Source organism: Vulpes vulpes, chromosome X (genome assembly GCF_048418805.1).
Source record: "Vulpes vulpes isolate BD-2025 chromosome X, VulVul3, whole genome shotgun sequence".
Classification (NCBI taxonomy): Eukaryota; Metazoa; Chordata; class Mammalia; order Carnivora; family Canidae; genus Vulpes; species Vulpes vulpes.
In genome coordinates this window covers 46,596,243-46,615,697 of record NC_132796.1, presented here as the reverse complement: position 1 = coordinate 46,615,697, position 19,455 = coordinate 46,596,243, and positions in this window count along the sequence as shown.

Sequence of the window (19,455 nt, the reverse complement as noted above, 5' to 3'; positions counted from 1 at the left end):
GCAGGAGAAGAGAAAAAATAAAGATTAGAGCAAAAATCAATGATACCGAAATTAAAAATTAAAAAAATAAAAACAGATCAATTAAACTAGGAGCTGTTTCTTCCAAAGAATTAATAACAGTAATAAACTCTTAGCCAGATTTATCAAAAAAAGGAGAAAGAACTCATGTAAATAAAATCATGAATGAAGGCCAAGAGATCACAATCAATAGTGAAGAAATACAAACAGAATAATATGAGTAAGTATATGACAACAAATTAGGCAATCTGGAAGAAACAGATACATTCCTAGAAACATATAAACTACCAAAACTTAAATGGGAAGAAACAGAAAATGTGAAGAGACCCAAATCCACCAAGAAATTGAAGCTGTAATAAAAAATCTCCCAATAAACAAGAGACCAGGGCTGGGAGGCTTCCCAGGGGATTTATACCAAATAATTAAAGAATAATAAATAACTATTCTTCTGACACTATTCTAAAACTTTGAAATGGAAACAAAACTTCCAAACTCATTCTATGAGGCCAGCATCACCTTGAATCAAAACCAGAGAAAAAAACTACTAAAAAGAATTACAGAGCAATATCCCTGATGAATATGGATGCTAACATTCTCACCAAGGTAATTACTAGCTAACTGAATCCAACACTACACTGAAATAATTTCTCACCATGACACTGTGGGATTTATTCCTGGGCAGTAGGGATAGTTTAATTAAATTAGTATGATACACCACATTATTAAAAGAAAGGACAAGAACTATATGATTCTCTCAATAGATACACAAAGAGGATTTGACAAAACACAGCATCCTTTCTTGGTAAAAAAAACCAAACAAACAAACAAAAAACTTTCCACCTTGTAGGAATATAAACACCATACCTCAATATCATAAAAGCCATATACAAAAGACCCACAGAGAATGTCATCCTCAACAGGTAAAAACTGTGTAAGATCAGGAAAGACACGGATAACACTGCTATCACTGTTAACTGTTAACACTGTTATTCCATATAGTATTGGAAGTCCTAGCCTTACCAATCAGAGAACAAGGAGAAATAAAAGGCATCCAAATCAGAAAGAAATCAAAATTTCTCTGTTCGCAGACCACATGAAATTGTATGTAGATAACCCAAAGAATCCACCAAAAGGTTGCTAGAACTCATACATGAATTCAGAAAAATCACAGGATATAAAATCAATTCACAGAAGTCAGCTGAATTTCTATACACCAGCAATGAGACTGAAGAAAGAGAAATTAAGGAATCAATCCCATTTACAATTGAACTCAAAACCATAAGATAACCTAAGAACAAACCTAACTAAAGAGGTAAAGGAACTGTACTCTAAAGACCACTTATGAAAGAAATTGTGGAAGACACAAAGATATGGAAAAATATGCCGTGTTCCTTTATTGGAAGAACTAATATTGTGAAAATGCCTATGCTACCCAGAGCAATTTACACATTCAATGAAATTCCTATCAAAATGCCATTGACATTTTTCACAGAACTGGAAGAAATAATCCTAAAATTTGTATGGAACCAGAAAAACCCTTACTAGCCTGAGGAATATTGAAAAAGAAAACCAAAGCTGGTGTCATCACAATTCTGGACTCCAAGCTATATTACAAAGCTGTGGTCATCAAGAAAGTATGGTGCTGGCACAAAAACAGGCACATATATCAATGGAACAAAATAGAATACCCAGTAATGTACCCATAACTATATGATCTAATCTTCAACAAAGCAGGAAAGAACATCTAATGGATAAGACAGTCTTTTCAACAAATGGTGTTGGGAATAGCAGAGTAACACACATATACATACATACAAGGGGAACCCTCTTGCACTGTTGTTGGGAATGCAAACTGGTACATACATTCTGGAAAACAGTGTGGAGGTTCCCCTTTCTACACATCCTCTCCAACATTTGTTGTTTCCTGTCTTGTTAATGTTTGCCATTCTCACTGGTGTGAAGTGGTATCTCATTGTGGGACTTGTATTTCACATCAAGTCCCAAATTTTGCAAATCATTGTGTGATTTGTATTTCTCTAATGGCAAGTGATGCGGAGCATTGCTAATGTGTTTTTTGGCCATGTGTATGTCTTCCTTGGTGAAATTTCTGTTCATGTCTTCTGCCCATTTCATGATTGGTTGTTTTGATTCTTGGGTGTTTAGTGTAATAAATTCTTTATAGGTCTTGGATACTAGCCCTTATCTGATAGGTCATTTGCAAATATTTTCTCCCATTCTGCAGGTTGTCTTTTAGTTTGTTGACTGTTTCTTTTGCTGTGTAGAAGTTTTTGTGTGTGTGTGTGTGTGTAGAAGTTTTTATCCTAAGTCCCAAGAGTTCATTTTTGCTTTTGTTTCCCTTGCCTTCATAGATGTATCTTGCAAGAAGTTGCTGTGGCCAAGTTCAAAAATGTTGTTCCCTGTGTTCTCCTCTAGGATTTTGAGGGATTCTTATCTCACATTTAGATCTTTCAACCATTTTGAGTTTATCTTTTTGTATGGTGTAGGGGAATGGTCTAGTTTCATTCTTCTTTGCATGGCTTTCCAATTTTCCCAACACCATTTATTGAACAGACTCTCCTTTCTTCTTTAAGGAGCACTATAAAAAAAGTTTCTCTCTAGGATGACAGTTAATGGAAGCCTTTTTGAGTAAAGACACAGAATGGTAGGGCACAGCAAGATGGAGGAAAGGACTACGGTCCCCAAGTCGCCTGTCTCCACCAACTTACCTAGATAACTTTCAAATCATCCTGAAAACCTACTTTGGTCTCAGATTTAAAGAAAGAATAGCTGGAATGCTACAATGAGAACAGTTCATGCTTCTATCAAGGTAGGAAGACAGAAAAATAAATAAAAAAATAATAATCCAGTGGGGGAGGGGCTGCGAGGAGCCAGTGTAAGGCCAGGCAGCAAGAGCCTTGAGGACAGGAAAGCCCAGTCGTGGATACGCAGGAATTTTACCAATCTTCCCATACTGAAAGGCACTCCCAGGGAACTCGGGCAGGATCCCAGGGGAGGCAGTGGAGCCACCAGGCTCCTAGGGTCACTAACTGAGGTAGTTTGCCTCAGGGGAGAGCCCGGCATACACCTTGGGCCAAGCGCAGTAAAGGGCTGGAGCACGCCCCCGGCAGGACCTGGAGAGAAGCCCAGGCGTGGATCAGGCAGCGGCTCCACACGGAGGGGGATGCATGGCCCCGAGAGCAGCTCAGGCAGTGTAGGCCCTGGAGCCCAGGGTGCCGGGGCTGGGAGGGCACAGGACAGCAAGGACACTCTTACCACTGGACAGCCCCGAGCTGTGCAGATCATCTCCCCACACTGCTGGAGCAACCAGGCCAGTGCAAATTGGGAGCTGCATGAGTTACTGCGGGAGCTACTCCAGGGCTGGAGAGCTGGCTGCTACCAGTCTTGTTGTTCTTCCCTGTGTGACCCTGTGCCTGGGACAGAGCGGGGCCACCAGGGAACAGGGGCCTCAAAGGAAAAACAGCTCCCAATAAGCCAAGCACCTGACAGGGGACGGGGCAGCTCCCTCAGGTACACATACCTGAGAATCAGCACAGCAGGCCCCTCCCCCAGAAGACCAGCTGGAAGGACAGGGGAAGAGCAATTTCTTGACTGAGCTGCGCTAGAAAGCTCCAGGGGAAGTCAAGGGACTTACAGTTTATAGAATCAGAGGATACTCCTCCTTGGTTTTTTGTTTTGTTTTGTTTTTGGTTTTTGGTTTTTCCCCCCTTTTTCTCTTTTTTCTCCCTTCCTTTTTCCAATACAACTTGTTTTTAGCCACTCTGCACTGAGCAAAATAACTAGAAAGAACTCACCACAAAAGAAAGATTCAGAAATAGTACTTTCTCCAAAAGAATTAAGAATTTGGATTATAATTCAATGGCAGAAAGCCAATTCAGAAGCACAATTATGAAGCTACTGATGACTCTGGAAAAAAGAATAAAGGATTCAAGAGACTTCATGACTGCAGAATTTAGATCTAATCAGGCAGAAATTAAAAACCAATTCAATGAGATGCAATCCAAAGTGGACGTCGTACGGACGAGGGTTAATGAGGTGGAAGAATGAGTGAGTCACACAGAAGACAAGCTGGTGGCAAGGAAGGAAGCTGAATAAAAAAAGAGAAAAACAATTAAAAGATCACGAGGAAAGGTTAAGGGAAATAAATGACGGCCTCAGAAGGAAGAATTTATGTTTAATTGGGTTTTCAGAGGATGCAGAAACGGAAAGAGGACCTGAATGTGTATTTGAACAAATCATAGCTGAGAACTTCCCTAACTTGGGAAGGGAAACAGGCATTCAGATCCAGGAGATAGAGATCCCCCCCCAAAAATAAATGAAATCGGTTAAACACCCCGACATTTAATAGAGAAACTTGGAAATTTCAAAGAAAGAGAAGATCCTTAAAGCAGCAAGAGACAAGACATCCCTAACCTATATTGGGAGAAGTATTAGGTTAACAGCAGACCTCTCCACAGAGACCTAGAAGGCTGCAAAGGGCGGGCAGAATATATTCACGGTCCCCCCAAAAAAGAACATGCAGCCAAGAATACTCTATCCAGCAAGGCTCTCATTCAGAATAGAAGGAGAGATAAAGAGGTTCCAAGATAGGCAGAAAATGAAAGAATATGTGACCACCAAAGCAGTTCTGCAAAAATATTAAGGGGGACTTTGTAAAAGAAAAAGGAAGTCCAAAGAAACAATCCACAAAAACAGGGACTGAGTAGGTATTATGATGACACTAAATTCATATCTTTCAACAGTAACTCTGAACATGAATGGGCTTAATGATCTCATCAAAAGGCGCAGGGTTTCAGACTGGATAAAAAAGCAAGGCCCATCTATTTGCTATCTACAAGAGACTCATTTTAGACATAAGGACACCTACAGCCTGAAAATGAAAGGTTGGAGAACCATTTACCATTCAAATGATCCTCAAAAGAAAGCTGGACTAGCAATCCTCATATCAGATCAATGAAAGATTATCCCAAAGACTGTAGTAAGAGACGAAAAGGGGCACTATATCATACTTCAAGGATCTATCCAACAAGAGGAATTAACAATCATGAATATTTATGCCCCTAATCTGGGAGCTGCCAAGTATAGCAATTAATAACCAAAGTAAAGAATACATAGATAATAATACACTAATACTGGGAGACTTCAACACATTGCTTTCTGTAACTGACATATATTTAAAGCGCAATATCTCCAAAGAAACAAGAGCTTTAAATGATACACAGGACCAGATGCATTTCACAGATATTTACAGAACTTCACATCCAAAGGCAACTAAATACACATTCTTCTAAAGTACACATGGATCTTTCTCCAGAATAGACCACATATTGGGTCACAAATCAGTCTTAACCAATAACAAAAGACTGGGATGGACCCCTGCATATTTTCTGACCATAATGCTTTGAAAGTAGTACTAAATCACAAGAAGAAATTTGGAAGAAATTCAAACACGTGTAGGTTAAAGACCATCCTGCTAAAGAGGAAATGGTCAACCAGGAAGTTAGAGAAGAATTAACAAGATTCCTTGAAACTAAGGAGATGAAGATATAACTCTTCAAAATCTTTGGGATACAGCAGAAGCAGTCCTGAGAGGGAAATACACTGTAATACAAGCATCCCTCAAAAAAACTAGAAAAATCTTAAACATAAAAGCTCACCTTGAACCTAAAGAAACTGGAGAAAGAACAGCAAATAAAACCTATACCAAGCAGAGGAAGACAGTTCATAAAGATTTGAACGGAACTCAATGAAATAGAGACCAGAAGAACTGTGGAACAGATCAACAAAACCAGGAGTTGGTTCCTTGAAAGAATTAATCAGATAGATAAACCATTAGCCAACCTTATTAAAAAGAAGAGAGAGAAGACTCAAATTAATAAAATCATGAATGAGAAAGGAGAGATCACTACCAACACCAAGTCGATTTCCCCTGGAACTTTCCAGTGCTGTTTGGTCAATAACTTGCTTTTCCCCTGTCCTTCTAGCTGGTCTTCTGGGGAGGGGCCTGCTGTGCTGATTTCAGGTGTGTGCACCTGAGGGAGCTGCCCAGCCCCCTGCCAGGTGCAGGGCTTAGTGGGAGCTGTTTATCTTTTGAGGCCCCTGCTCAGTCCCAGGTACAAGGTGACACCATGAGGAATAACAACAGTGGCGGGGGCCAGCCTCCAGCTCTAGAGTCAGCTACCACAGTAACTACCACAGCTCTCATTCCACAGGGGCCTGTATGGTCCGGGGGCAGGGGGCGCCGATCTGCATGGCTTGGGACCCCCAGGCGGCAGGAGCGTCCTCACTGTTATGGGCCCTCCTGGCCTCTGCCTGTCCTGGGGGGAGCGCCGGATCTTGGGCTATGTCCCCCAGCGCCCTGGGCTTTGGGGACTGAGCCGCTGGAATCATGCTCCCAGGGCCCCGTAGCCCCCTCTGCGTGGAGCCGCTGCCGGAGCCACCGCTGCGGGAACTGCTCCCAGGGCCTCCGCTGGTGCGTGCTGTAGCCCATTAGGGAGCTTGGCTCGGTGTGTGGCGTGCTCTCCCCCAGGGTGCAGTTCCTCTGTTAGTGTCCCTGGGAGCCTGAGGGCATCCCCACCCCTCCTGGGATCCTGCCCAAGCTCCTTGTGAGTGCCTTTCCGTCAGGGAAGATTGGTAAAGCTCCTGCTTCTCCAGATCGGGGCTTTCCTGTCCTGGGGGCACTCGCCACGTGGCGTTAGCCTCGCTCCTCCCTGGGGCTCCTCCCCATTAGCTGCGTTTTTATTTATTTATTTTTTCCCTCTTCCTACCTTGATAGAAGCACAAACTCTTCTCACTAGCATTCCGGCTGTTCTCTCTTTAAATCCAGACCAAATTCGTAGGTTTTCAGGATGATTTGAAATTTATCTAGGTAAGTTGGTGGGGACAGGTGACTTGGGGACCCTACCCTTCCGCCATTTTGCCTCTCCTTTCCCCAACACTGAGTGTTATATCCAACTGATGGACTATTGAACTTTACACCTTAAACTAAGGATGTAGTGTATATTGGGTAATTTAATTTAAATTTTAAAAATAAAAAAAAGACTGGAAAGGTACTTAAGACATCTATCTTTGCAGTGTGCCCTAGGAGTGTTATCCAGCCACGAATTGTCTATTTGTTACAGTCCAATGGGACTCACAAACACAATCCTGTTGTCAGCCACAGCTATATAATTAAGGGGAGTCCATCAACAGCAGCTACAAAGCCCAAGGCACCAGATATAAAAACCAGATGCAACCAGATGCTTGTGCTCTGGAAAGATATCTCCCATTCTCTGAGGTGTATAAAGAGGATTTCAGTCAATGCAATGTGTGTTTAATTAGAGGTTGTCCCTAGGCTGCAGGTATGAAGATAAACTAACAAGCCTCTTTCACAGAAAGACTGAGCAACTTAGTCAGTTGCCTCTCTGCTGTGCCCTGGGAGTGATAGCTGTTTAAGCATCTTTTTCAATTTGTTGCAATCCTTTGGGACCTAAAAGCATAAGCCCCACTATCACTAGAGCCAGGTAATCTAGAAGTATTCCCTAGATAGCAGCTACACAAATAAAGGAAACATATGAGTCTACAAGCTTATAGGAGATAACTGTAAGGTGCAATGAATCAGAGGGAGGGTGCATACAGGGGGCCAACCAGGCTTCATCTTTGGAGAGTATTTCGATGAGCCCTTAGATGTATCTTAAATTATGTGTTTGCCCCTCAGGCCAAATATTTAAGATAAGCAAACAAGCTTCATTGACAAGGTCTGGTCATTTTTTAAAAGTTTTTCCTTTAATTGCAGTATAATTAATATACACTGTTATAATGAAACGATTCAAAAATTCTGTATATTACTCAGCATTCATCATGATAGGTGTACTCTTTAATCATGAACACTTACTTCATATATACCCCATTAACTTCCCCTCTGGTAGCCATCAATTTGTTCTCTATAGTAAATAGTCTGTTTCTTAGTTTGTCTCTCTCTTTTTTCCCCTTTGCTCACTTGTTTTGATTCTCAAATTAAACATATGAGTGACATCATATGGTATTTATCTTTCTCTGACTCACTTATTTCACTTAGCATTATACTCTCTAGCTTTATTGCAAATAGCAAGAATTCATTTGTTTTTGTGGCTGAATAGTATTCCATTGTAATATATATACCAAATCTTATTTTTTTTCAAGTTTGTTAAATTCCAGTCAGTTAACATATAGTGTAATATCAGATCAGGTGTAGAATTTAATGACTCATTCCTTACAAACAACATAAGGTGCTCATCAAAACAAGTGTGCTCCATAGTACCCATTACATGCTTTATCTTTTCCCCCACAAACCTCCCCTCCAGTAACCATCAATTTGTTCTCTATAGTTAAGATTCTGCTTCTTGGTTTGCCTCTCTCTACCACCCTCCCCAGTTCATTTGTTGTGTTTCTTAAATTCCACATATGATTGAAATCAAAATTGAACTTGCCTGCCTCTGACTGACTTATTTCACTTATATATTCTAGCTCCATTCATGTTATTTGAAATGACAAGATTTCCAGGTGGGGCAAGATGGCGGAAGAATAGGTGTCCTCAACTCACCTGGCCCCACCAACTTACCTAGATAACTTTCAAATCATCCTGGACACCTACGAATTCAACCTGAGATTTAAAGATAGAACAGCCAGAATGTTACAGAGAGAAGGGTTTTTGCTTCCAGCAAGATAGGAAGGCAGGAAAAAATAAAATATAAAAGAATCAAGTGGAGGAGGGGCACTGTGAGAAGCCAGGCTAAATCCCCCAGGAAAAGCCTCCAGGACAAGAAAGCCCAGGCCTGGAGAAGCTGTAACTTTAAAAATCCACACCAGAATCTTCCCCGACAGAAAAGCAGGCTAAGAAGGAGGAGCAGTGAAGCATCCAGTTTCCTGGAGTCATGAATAGAGGAAGTGTGCTTCAGGGGGAAAGCACACCACAAACTGTGGACGGATCTCCATAAAGGGTGGGAGCAAGCAGACCGCAGGGCATTTGGGAGAAGGCAGTTAGACCAGTGGCTCCAGACAGAGGTATCTATGCCCTGCTGCTTTAAGGAGCCACGGCCCCAGGAATGCAATTCCAGCAGCTCAGGGCCCGGGATCCCAGGGCGACGAGTAAATGAAGCCCACGATCTTGCACTCCCCCTGGGACAAGCAGACATGGGGAGGGCCCAGGACAGCGGGTACTCTCCTGCTGCTGGGCAACCTGCAAGCTGTGCGGTACATTGCACCTGCACCTGCCCTGGGAGCATCTAGGCCAGTGCAGACTGGGAGACTGCATTGCTTACTAACAGAGCTGGAAATCTGGCCATGGCTATTGTTGTTTTTCCTCCTTATTTCATCTTGTGCCTGGGACAGGTGGGGCAGCCAGGAAACAGAGACTTCAAGGTGTAAACAGCTCCCATTGAGCCCAGCACAGGCAGGGAGCGGGGCATCTCCACCCAGGCACACACACATGAGAATCAGCACAGCAGACCTCTCCCCCAGAAGACCAGCTGGAAGAACAGGGGAAGATCAAGTTCTTGACCAAGCAGCACTGGAAAGCTCCAGGACCAAGGGAAATAGTATATAGAACTACAGGGTGCCCCCCTTTTAAATTTTTTTCCTTTTTCCATTACAACTCATTTTTATATCAGACTAAAAATTTCCAATATGTTTTCTCTTTTCCCATCTTAACTACAATATTTTACCACATCCTCATTTTTAAGTTTCTTCGTTTTTGACTTTCATATTTATACAATTATACATCAGATATATTATTCATTTCTGGATTCCTTTCAAGATACCCTATTTAATTCTGGGAGATATATGAGATATGGGTTTTTGTTTTGTGTTTTTTGTTGTCTCTGTTTCATTTTGTTCTACAATAGCAGAAGTTAATACCTTCTAAAACATGACCAGCATGCACCCAGAACCAAGTGGAATACCGTGCTGGTTCATTCTGTGAGATTATATTCTCTCTTCATTCACATACTGCCCCCCTCTTTTATCTCATTTATGTTTTGGTGGTCAATGTTGGGTTTTCCTACAAGTATTGCTGGTTTATATAAATTTTGGATTGATGATCTTCTAACATCCAGAACTTAATACACTCAGAACAAAGAGGATGACCCTCTAGGCCCTCTCAGGTAGACTACACTCACCCTCCAGTACTTCATCACCACCAAATTCTACCAGTACCCCTCATTTTTCTCTCTTTTTTTCTTTACTCTTTTTCCTCTTTATTTTTGTTGTTTTCTCATATTTTTTTTTATTTTTTTCTTCTTCTTTGGGATTTTTGACCTTTAATTTTTTACTACTTTACTCTAAACTTTGTTTTTCACTTTAGTGGTCCTTTTATTTTGTTCTGACCTTTGTTTCCATTTTCTTGTCTCTGACTTCAGCAGAATCATCCAGCCTGAAATTTACTTAGGCTGTGGTAAATATTCTTCATTCAGCCCACTCATACAGCCACTCTGCACTGAGCAAAATGACTAGAAGGAAGAATTTACCACAAAAGAAAGAATCAGAAACATTACTCTCTACCAAAGAGTTACAATTCAATGTCAGAAAGCCAATTCAGAAGCACAATGATAAAGCTACTGATGACTCTAGAAAGCATAAAGGACTCTAGAGAGTTCTTTACTGCAGAATTTCAATCTAATCAGGCTGAAATTAAAAATCAACTAAATGAGATGCAATCCAAACTGGAGATCCTAACAGGATTAATGAGGTGAAAGAAAGAGTGAGTGATTAGCAGAAAAGTTGATGGTAAGGAAGAAAGGTGAGGAAAAAAAACAGAAAAAAAAAGACCATGAAAGGGTAAGAGAAGTAAATGATAGCCTCAGAAGGAAGAATCTATGTATCATTGGGGTTCCAGAAAATACAAAGAGAGAAAGAGGATCAGAAAGTATATTTGAACAAATCATAGCTGAGAACATCCCTTATTTGGGGAGGGAAACAGGCATTCAGAGAGAGAAGTCCTCTCAAAAATCAATAAAAACCATTCAGCAACTCAACATTTAATAGTGAAACTTGCAAATTCCACGATAAAGAGAAAATTATCAAAGCAGTGAGAGACAAGAAATGCTTAAATTATATGGGAAGAAATATCAGAATGGCAGAAGACAACTCCACAGAGACCTGGCAGGCCAGAAAGTGCTGGCAGGATATATGAGAACTAAATGAGAAGAACATGCACCCAAGAATAATTTATCCAGCAAGGCTGTCATTAGGAATAGAAGGAGAGATAAAGAGCTTCCAAGATAGGCATAAACTGAAAGAATATGTGACCACCAAACCACCTCAGCAAGAACTATTAAGGGAGACCCTATAAAAGAAAGAGGAATCCTGAAGAAATAATCCACACAAAAAGGGACTTTATAGGTATTAGGATGACACTAAATTGATATCTTTCAATAGTTACTCTTAACGTGAATGGTCTAAATGATTGCAAAAAAAGATACAGCATATCGGACTGGATAAAAAAGCAAGACCCATCTATTTGCTGTCTACAAGAGACTCATTTTAGACCGAAGGACAACTCCAGCTTGAAAATGAAAGGGTGAAGAACCATTTACCATTACAATGTTCCTCAATAGAAAGCTGGGATAGCAATCCTCATATCAGATAAATGAAAGTTTATCCAAAAGACTTACTAGTCTTTCATCTAGAGATGAAAAGGGACACTATATCATACTTAAAGGGTCTATCCAACAAGAAGATCTAACAATCATGAATATTTATGCCTCTAATGAGAGAGCTGCCAAATATATCAATCAATTAATAACCAAAGTAAATACACTTAGATAATAATACACTAATAGTAGGAGACTTCAACATGGCATTTTCTGCAAATGACAGATAATCCTAAGTGGAACATCATGAAAGAAACAAGGGCCTTAAATGATACACTGGACCAGGTGGATTTCACAGATATATACAGAACTTCGCATTAGAATGCAACAGAATACACATTCTTCTCAAGGTCACATGGAACTTTCTCCAAGAATAGACTACATATTGGGTCACAAATCAGGTCTTAACTGATACCAAAAGACTGAGATTGTCCCCTGCATATTTTCAAACCACAATGCTTTGAAAGTACAACTAAAACACAAGAAGAAAATTGAAGAAACTCAAACAGGTGGAGGTTAAAGAGCATCCTGCTAAAAGATGAATGGGTCAACCAGGATTTTAGAGAAGAACTAAAGAGATTCATGGAGACTAATGAAAATAAAAAAACAACCGTTCAAAATCAGTGGGATACAGCATAAGCAGTCCAAAGAGGGAAAAACATCGTAATACAAGCATCCCTCAAAAAATTGGAAAAAAAACCCGTCAAATACAAAAGCTAACCTCGCACCTAAAGGAACTGGAGAAAGAACAGCAAATAACACCTACACTAAGCAGAAGAAGAGAATTAATAAAGATTTGACCAGAATTCAATTAAATAGAGACCAGAAGAACTGTAGAACAGATCAACAAAACCAGGAGTTGGTTCCTTGAAAGACTTAATAAGATAGATAAACCATTAAACAGCCTTATTTTTTAAAAAACAGTCAAATTAATAAAATCAGTAATGAAAGAGGAGAGATCACAACCAATAACAGGGAAATAAAACAATATTAAAAATGTATTACGAGCACTTATATGCCAAAAAATTAGGCAATCTAGACGAAATGGATGCATTTCTGAAAAAACACAAATTACCAAACCTGAAGAGGGAGAAATAGAAAACATGAGTAGGCCAAAAACCAGGGAGGAAATTGAACTAGATATCAAAAACCTCCCAAGACACAAAAGTTCAGGGCCAGATGGCTTCCCAGGGGAATTCTACCAACGTTTAAATAAGAAACCATACTTATTCTACTAAAGCTTTTCCAAAGAATGAAGAAGGAGGGAGTACTTCCAAACTCGTTTTATGAGGCCAGCATCACATTATTTCAAAAACCAGACAAAGACTCCACCAAAAAGGAGATGTATAGACCAATATCCCTGATGAATACAGAGGCAAAAATTCCTAACAAGATACCAGGCAATAGGATCCAAAAATACATGTATAAGATTATTCACCATGACCAATTGGGATTTATCCGCGGGATACAAAGTTGGTTCAACACTGGTGAAACAATCAATATGATAGACCATATCAGCAAGAGAAAAAACAAGAACCATATGATCCTCTCAATAGATGCAGAGAAAGCATTTGACAAAATGCAGCATCCATTCCTGATCAAAACTCTTCAGAGTGTAGAGATAGAGGGAACATTACTCAACATTTTAAAAGCCATCTACGAAAAGCCCACCACAAATATCATTCTCAATGGGGAAACACTGGGAGCCTTTCCCCTAAGATCAGGAACAAGACAGGGATGTCCACTCTCACCACTGCTATTCAACATAGTACTGGAAGTCCTAGCCTCAGCAATCAGGCAACAAAAAGAAATAAAAGCATTCAAGTTGGCAAAGAAGAAGTCAAACTCTCCCTCTTCACAGATGACATGAGGCTGTCCACAAAAAACCCAAAAGACTCCACTCCAAGATTGGTAGAACTAATACAGCAATTCAGCAATGTGGCAGGATACAAAATTAATTCCCAGAAAACAGTGGCACTTCTCCACACTAACAATGAAACTGAAGAAAGAGAAATTAAGGAGTCAATCCCATTTACAATTGCATCGAAAAGCATAAGATACCTAGGAATAAACCTAACCAAAGAGGTAAAAGATCTATAGACTAAAAAATACAGAACACTTCTGAAAGAAACTGAGGAAGACACAAAGAGATGGAAAAATATTCCATGCTCATGGATAGGAAGAATTAATTTTGTGAAAATGTCAATGTTACCCTGGGCAATTTACACATTTAATGCAATCTGTATCAAAATACCATGGATTTTCTTCAGAGTGGAACAAACAATCTTAGGATTTGTGTGGAATCAGAAAAGACCCAAATATCCAGGGGAATATTAAAAAAGAAAACCATAGCTTGGAGCATCACCATGCCAGACTTAAGGTTGTAATACAAAGCTGTGGTCATTAAGACAGTGTGGTACTGGCACAAAAAACAGACACATAGATCAATGGAACAGAATAGAGAATCCAGAAGTGGACCCTCAACTTTATGGTCAACTAATAGTCAACAAAGCAGGAAAGACTACCACTGGTAAAGGGACAGTCTCTTCAATAAATGGTTATAGGAAAATTGGACATCGACATACAGAAGCATAAAACTAGACCACTCTCTTATACTATACACAAAGAGAAACTCAAAATGGATGAAAGATCTAAATGTGAGACAAGAATCCATCAAAATGGGAGTGGAGAACACAGGCAACACCCTTTTTGAACTTGGCCACAGCAACTTCTTGCAAGATACATCTATGAAGGCATGGGAAATAAATGCAAAAATGAACTGTTTGGACTTCATCAAGATAAAAAGCTTCTTCACAGCAAAAGAAATCATCAACAGAACTAAGACAACCTACAGAATGATTAAGACATTTGCAAATGACATATCAGAGAAATGGTTAGTATCCAAGATCTATAAGGAAGTTACTAAACTCAACAGCAAAGAAATAAATAATCCAATCATGAAATGGGCAAAAGACATGAACAGAAATTCCCCAGAGTAAGACAATAAGGCAACAAAAAGAAATAAAAGCATTCAAGTTGGCAAAGAAGTTAGATAGATATGGCCAACAAGTACATGTTGGCAAAGAAGAAGTTAGATAGATATGGCCAACAAGTACATGAGAAAATGCTCCACATCACTTGCCATCAGGAAACTACAAATCAAACCACAATGAGATACCACCTCACACCAGTGAGAATGGGGAAGATTAACAAGGCAGGAAACCACAAATGTTGGAGAGGATGTCGAGAAAGGGGAACCCTCTTGCATTGTTGGTGGGAATGTGAACTGGTACAGCCACTCTGGAAAACTGTGTGGTGGTTTCCCAAGGAGTTACAAAATAGACCTGCCCTATGACCCAGCAATTGCGCTGCTGGGGATTTACCCCAAAGATACAGATGCAGGGAAACATTGGGACACCTGCACCCCAATGCTTATAGCAGCAATATGCACAACAGCCAAACTGTGGAAGGAGCCTCGGTGTCCATCGAAAAATGAATGGATAAAGAAGCTGTGGTATAGGGAGGAGGGGCAAGACGGCGGAAGAGTAGGGTCCCCAAGTCACCTGTCCCCACTAAATTACCTAGATAACCTTCAAATAATCTTGAAAATCCACGAATTCGGCCTGAGACTTAAAGAGAGAACAGCTGGAATGCTACAGTGAGAAGAGTTCACGCTTCTATCAAGGTACGAAGACAGGGAGAAAAAAGAAATAAGCAAAAAGCATCCAAGGGGGAGGGGCCATGCGAGAAGCTGGGCTAAGGCCGCGGCAAGTGCCCCCAGGACAGGAAAAGCATGCCTGGAGAAGCAGGAGCTTCACCAATCTTCCCTGTCGGAAAGGCGCTCACAAGGAGTTGGAGCAGAATCCCAGGAGGGACGGGGATGCCCTCAAGCTCCCAGGGAACTAAAAGAGCACCTGCGCCCCAAGGAGAGCACACCACACTCCGCGGCTGAGCTCCCTAAGGAGTGCCCTAAAGGGCTGCAGCGAATGCCCCATGGGGCCGGCGAGCAGCTCGGAGGCGACTCGGGCAGAGGCTCCGCACGAGGGGGCTGTGCGGCCCTGGGAGCAGCTCAGGGGCAGCTCCGGTAGAGGCTCCGCTCAGAAGGGGCTCCACCGCCCGGAGTGCGATTCCTGCAGTGCAGGCCCGGGAGCACAGGGCGACGGGGACACAGCCCAAGATCCTGCGCTCCCCCCAGGACAGGCAGAAGCCAGGAGGGCCCAGGACAGCAAGGACACTCTTGCCGCCCCACGGCCCCGAGCTGAGCAGATCAGCGGCCCAGCCACCTGGAGCATCCAGGCCCCTGCAGACTGAGAGCTGCCTTGTTACTGTGGGAGCTGAATCCAGGGCTACAGAGCTGGCCGCCGCCACTGTTGTTGTTCCTCCTGGGGCCTCACAGGACAAACAACCCCCATTGAGCCTCACAGTGGCCGCATCGGATAAACAAGTTAAACATCTTTCACTGAGCCCTGGACCAGGCAGGGGGCTGAGCAGCTCCCCCAAGTGCTAACACCTGAAAATCAGCACAGCTGGCCCCTACTCCAGAAGACCAGCTAGACAGAGAGAGGAAAAACAAATTACTGACCAAACAGCACTGGAAAGTTCCAGAAGTTGATGTATTTACAGTATAAGAATCAGAGGATACTCCCCCTTGTTTTTCGTTTTCTGATTTCTGTTTGCTTCCCCCCCTTTTTTTCTTATTTTCTTTTCTTCTCTTTTTTCTTTTTTCTTCTTTTTTCCTTTTTCTTTTTTTATATTTCTTTCCTTCTTTCTCTTCTCTCTTTTTCTCCTTTACCCAATACAACTTGTTTTCTGCCACTCTGCACTCAGCAAAATGACTAGAAGGAAAACCTCACCTAAAAAGAATCAGAAACAGTCCTCTCTCACATAGAGTTACACAATTTGGATTAGAATTCAATGTCAGAAAGCCAACTCAGAAGCACTATTATAAAGCTACTGGTGGCTCTAGAAAAAAGCATAAAAGACTCAAGAGACTTCAAGACTGCAGAATATAGATCTAATCAGGCAGAAATTAAAAATCAATTAAATGAGATGCAATCCAAACTAGAGGTCCTAAGGACAAGAGTTAACGAGGTGGAAGAATGAGTGAGTGACATAGAAGACAAGTTGATGGCAAAGAGGAAAACTGAGGAAAAAAGAGACACAAAATTAAAATATCATGAGGATAGATAAAGGGAAATAAGTAACAGCCTGAGGAAGAAAAATCTAAGTTTAATTGGGGTTCCTGAGGGCGCCAAAAGGGCCAGAGGGCCAGATATGTATTTGAACAAATCATAGCTGAAAACTTTCCTAAATCTGGGAAGGGAAACAGGCATTCAGATCCAGGAAATAGAGAGACTCCCTCCCGTAAAAGCAATAAAAACCATTCAACACCTCGACATTTTATAGTGAAGCTTGCAAATTCCAAAGATAAAGAGAAGATCCTTAAAGCAGCAAGAGACAAGGGATCCCTAACTTATATGGGGAGAAATATCAGATAAATAGCAGACCTCTCCACAGAGACCTGGCAGGCCAGAAAGGGCTGGCAGGATATATTCAGGGTCCTAAATGAGAAAAACATGCAGCCAAGAATACTTTATCCAGCAAGGCTCTCATTCAGAATAGAAGGAGAAATAAAGAGCTTCTAGAACAGGCAGGAACTGAAAGAATATGTGACCACCAACCAGCTCTGCAAGAAATTTTAAGGGGGACTCTTAAAATTCCCCTTTAAGAAGAAGTCCAGCGGAAAAATACACAAAAACAGAGACTGAATAGGTATCATGATTACACTAAACTCATATTTTTCAATAGTAACTCTGAACGTGAATGGGCTTAATGACCCCATCAAAAGGCGCAGGGTTTCGGACTGGATAACAAAGCAGGACCCATCTATTTGCTGTCTATAAGAGACTCATTTTAGACAGAAGGACACCTACAGCCTGAAAATAAAAGGTTGGAGAACCATGTACCATTCAAATCGTCCTCAAAAGAAAGCAGGGTTAGCCATCCTTATATCAGATAAACTAAAATTTACCCCGAAGACTGTAGTGAGAGATGAAGAGGGACACTATATCATACTTAATGGATCTATCCAACAAGAGGACTTAACAATCCTCAATATATATGCCCCGAATGTGGGAGCTACCAAATATTTAAATCAATTAATAACCAAAGTGAAGACATACTTAGATAATAATACACTTATACTTGGTGACTTCAGTCTAGCGCTTTCTATAGTCGATAGGTCTTCTAAGCACAACATCTCCAAAGAAACAAGAGCTTTAAATGATACACTGGACCAGATGGATTTCACAGATATTTACAGAACTTTCCATCCAAACTCAACTGAATACATATTCTTCTCAAGTGCACATGGAACTTTCTCCAGAATAGACCACATACTGGGTCACAAATCAGGTCTGAACCAATACCAAAAGATTGGGATCATCCCCTGCATATTCTCAGACCATAATGCCTTGAAATTAGAACTAAATCACAACAAGAAGTTTGGAAGGACCACAAACACGTGGAGGTTAAGGACCATCCTCCTAAAAGATGAAAGGGTCAACCAGGAAATTAAGGAAGACTTAAAAAGTTTCATGGAAACTAATGAGAATGAAGAGTCAACCATTCAAAACCTTTGGGATACAGCAAAAGCTTTTCTGAGGGGGAAATACATCACAATACAAGCATGCATCCAAATACTGGAGAGAACTCAAATACAAAAGCTAACCTTACACCTAAAGGAGCTAGAGAAAAAAGAGCAAATACATCCTATGCCCAGCAGAAGAAGAGAGTTAATAAAGATTCGAGCAGAACTCAATGGAATCGAGACCAGAAGAACTGTGTACAGATCAACAAAATCACGAGTTGGTTCTTTGAAAGAATTAATAAGATAGACAAATCATTATCCAGCCTTATTAAAAAGAAGAGAGAGAAGACTCAAATTAATAAAATCATGAATGAGAAAGGAGAGATCACTACCAACACCAAGGAAATACAAATGATTTTAAAAACATATTATGAACAGTTATATGCCAGTAAATTAGGCAATCTAGAAGAAAGGAATGCATTTCTGGAAAGCCAAAAACTACCAAAACTGGAAAGGAAGAAATAGAAAACCTGAACAGACCAATAACTAGGGAGGAAATTGAAGCAGTCATCAACAACCTCCCAAGACACAAATGTCCAGGGCCAGATGGCTTCCCTGGGGAATTCTATCAAACGTTTAAAGAAGAAACCATACCTATTCTACTAAAGCTATTTGCAACGATAGAAAGAGATGGAGTACTTCCAAACTCGTTCTATGAGGCCAGCATCAGGTTAATTCCAAAACCAAAGACCCCACCAAAAAGAATTATAGACCAATATCCCTGATGAACATGGATGCAAAAATTCTCAATAAGACAATATCCAATAGAATCCAACAGTACATTAAGAAAATTATTCACCATGACCAAGTAGGATTTATCCCTGGGATGCAAGGCTGGTTAAACACTCGTAAAAGAATCAATGTGATTCGTCATATCAGCAAGAGAAAAAACAAGAACCATATGATCCTTTCAATAGATGCAGAGAAAACATTTGACAAAAGACAGCATCCATTCCTGATCAAAACTCTTCAGAGTGTAGGGATAGAGGGAACATTCCTTGACATCTTAAAACCATCTACAAAAAGCCCACAGCAAATATAATTCTCAATGGGGAAGCACTGGGATCCTTTCCCCTAAGATCAGGAACAAGACAGTGATGTCCACTCTCACCACTGCTAGTCAACATAGTACTGGAAGTCCTAGCCTCAGCAATGAGACAACAA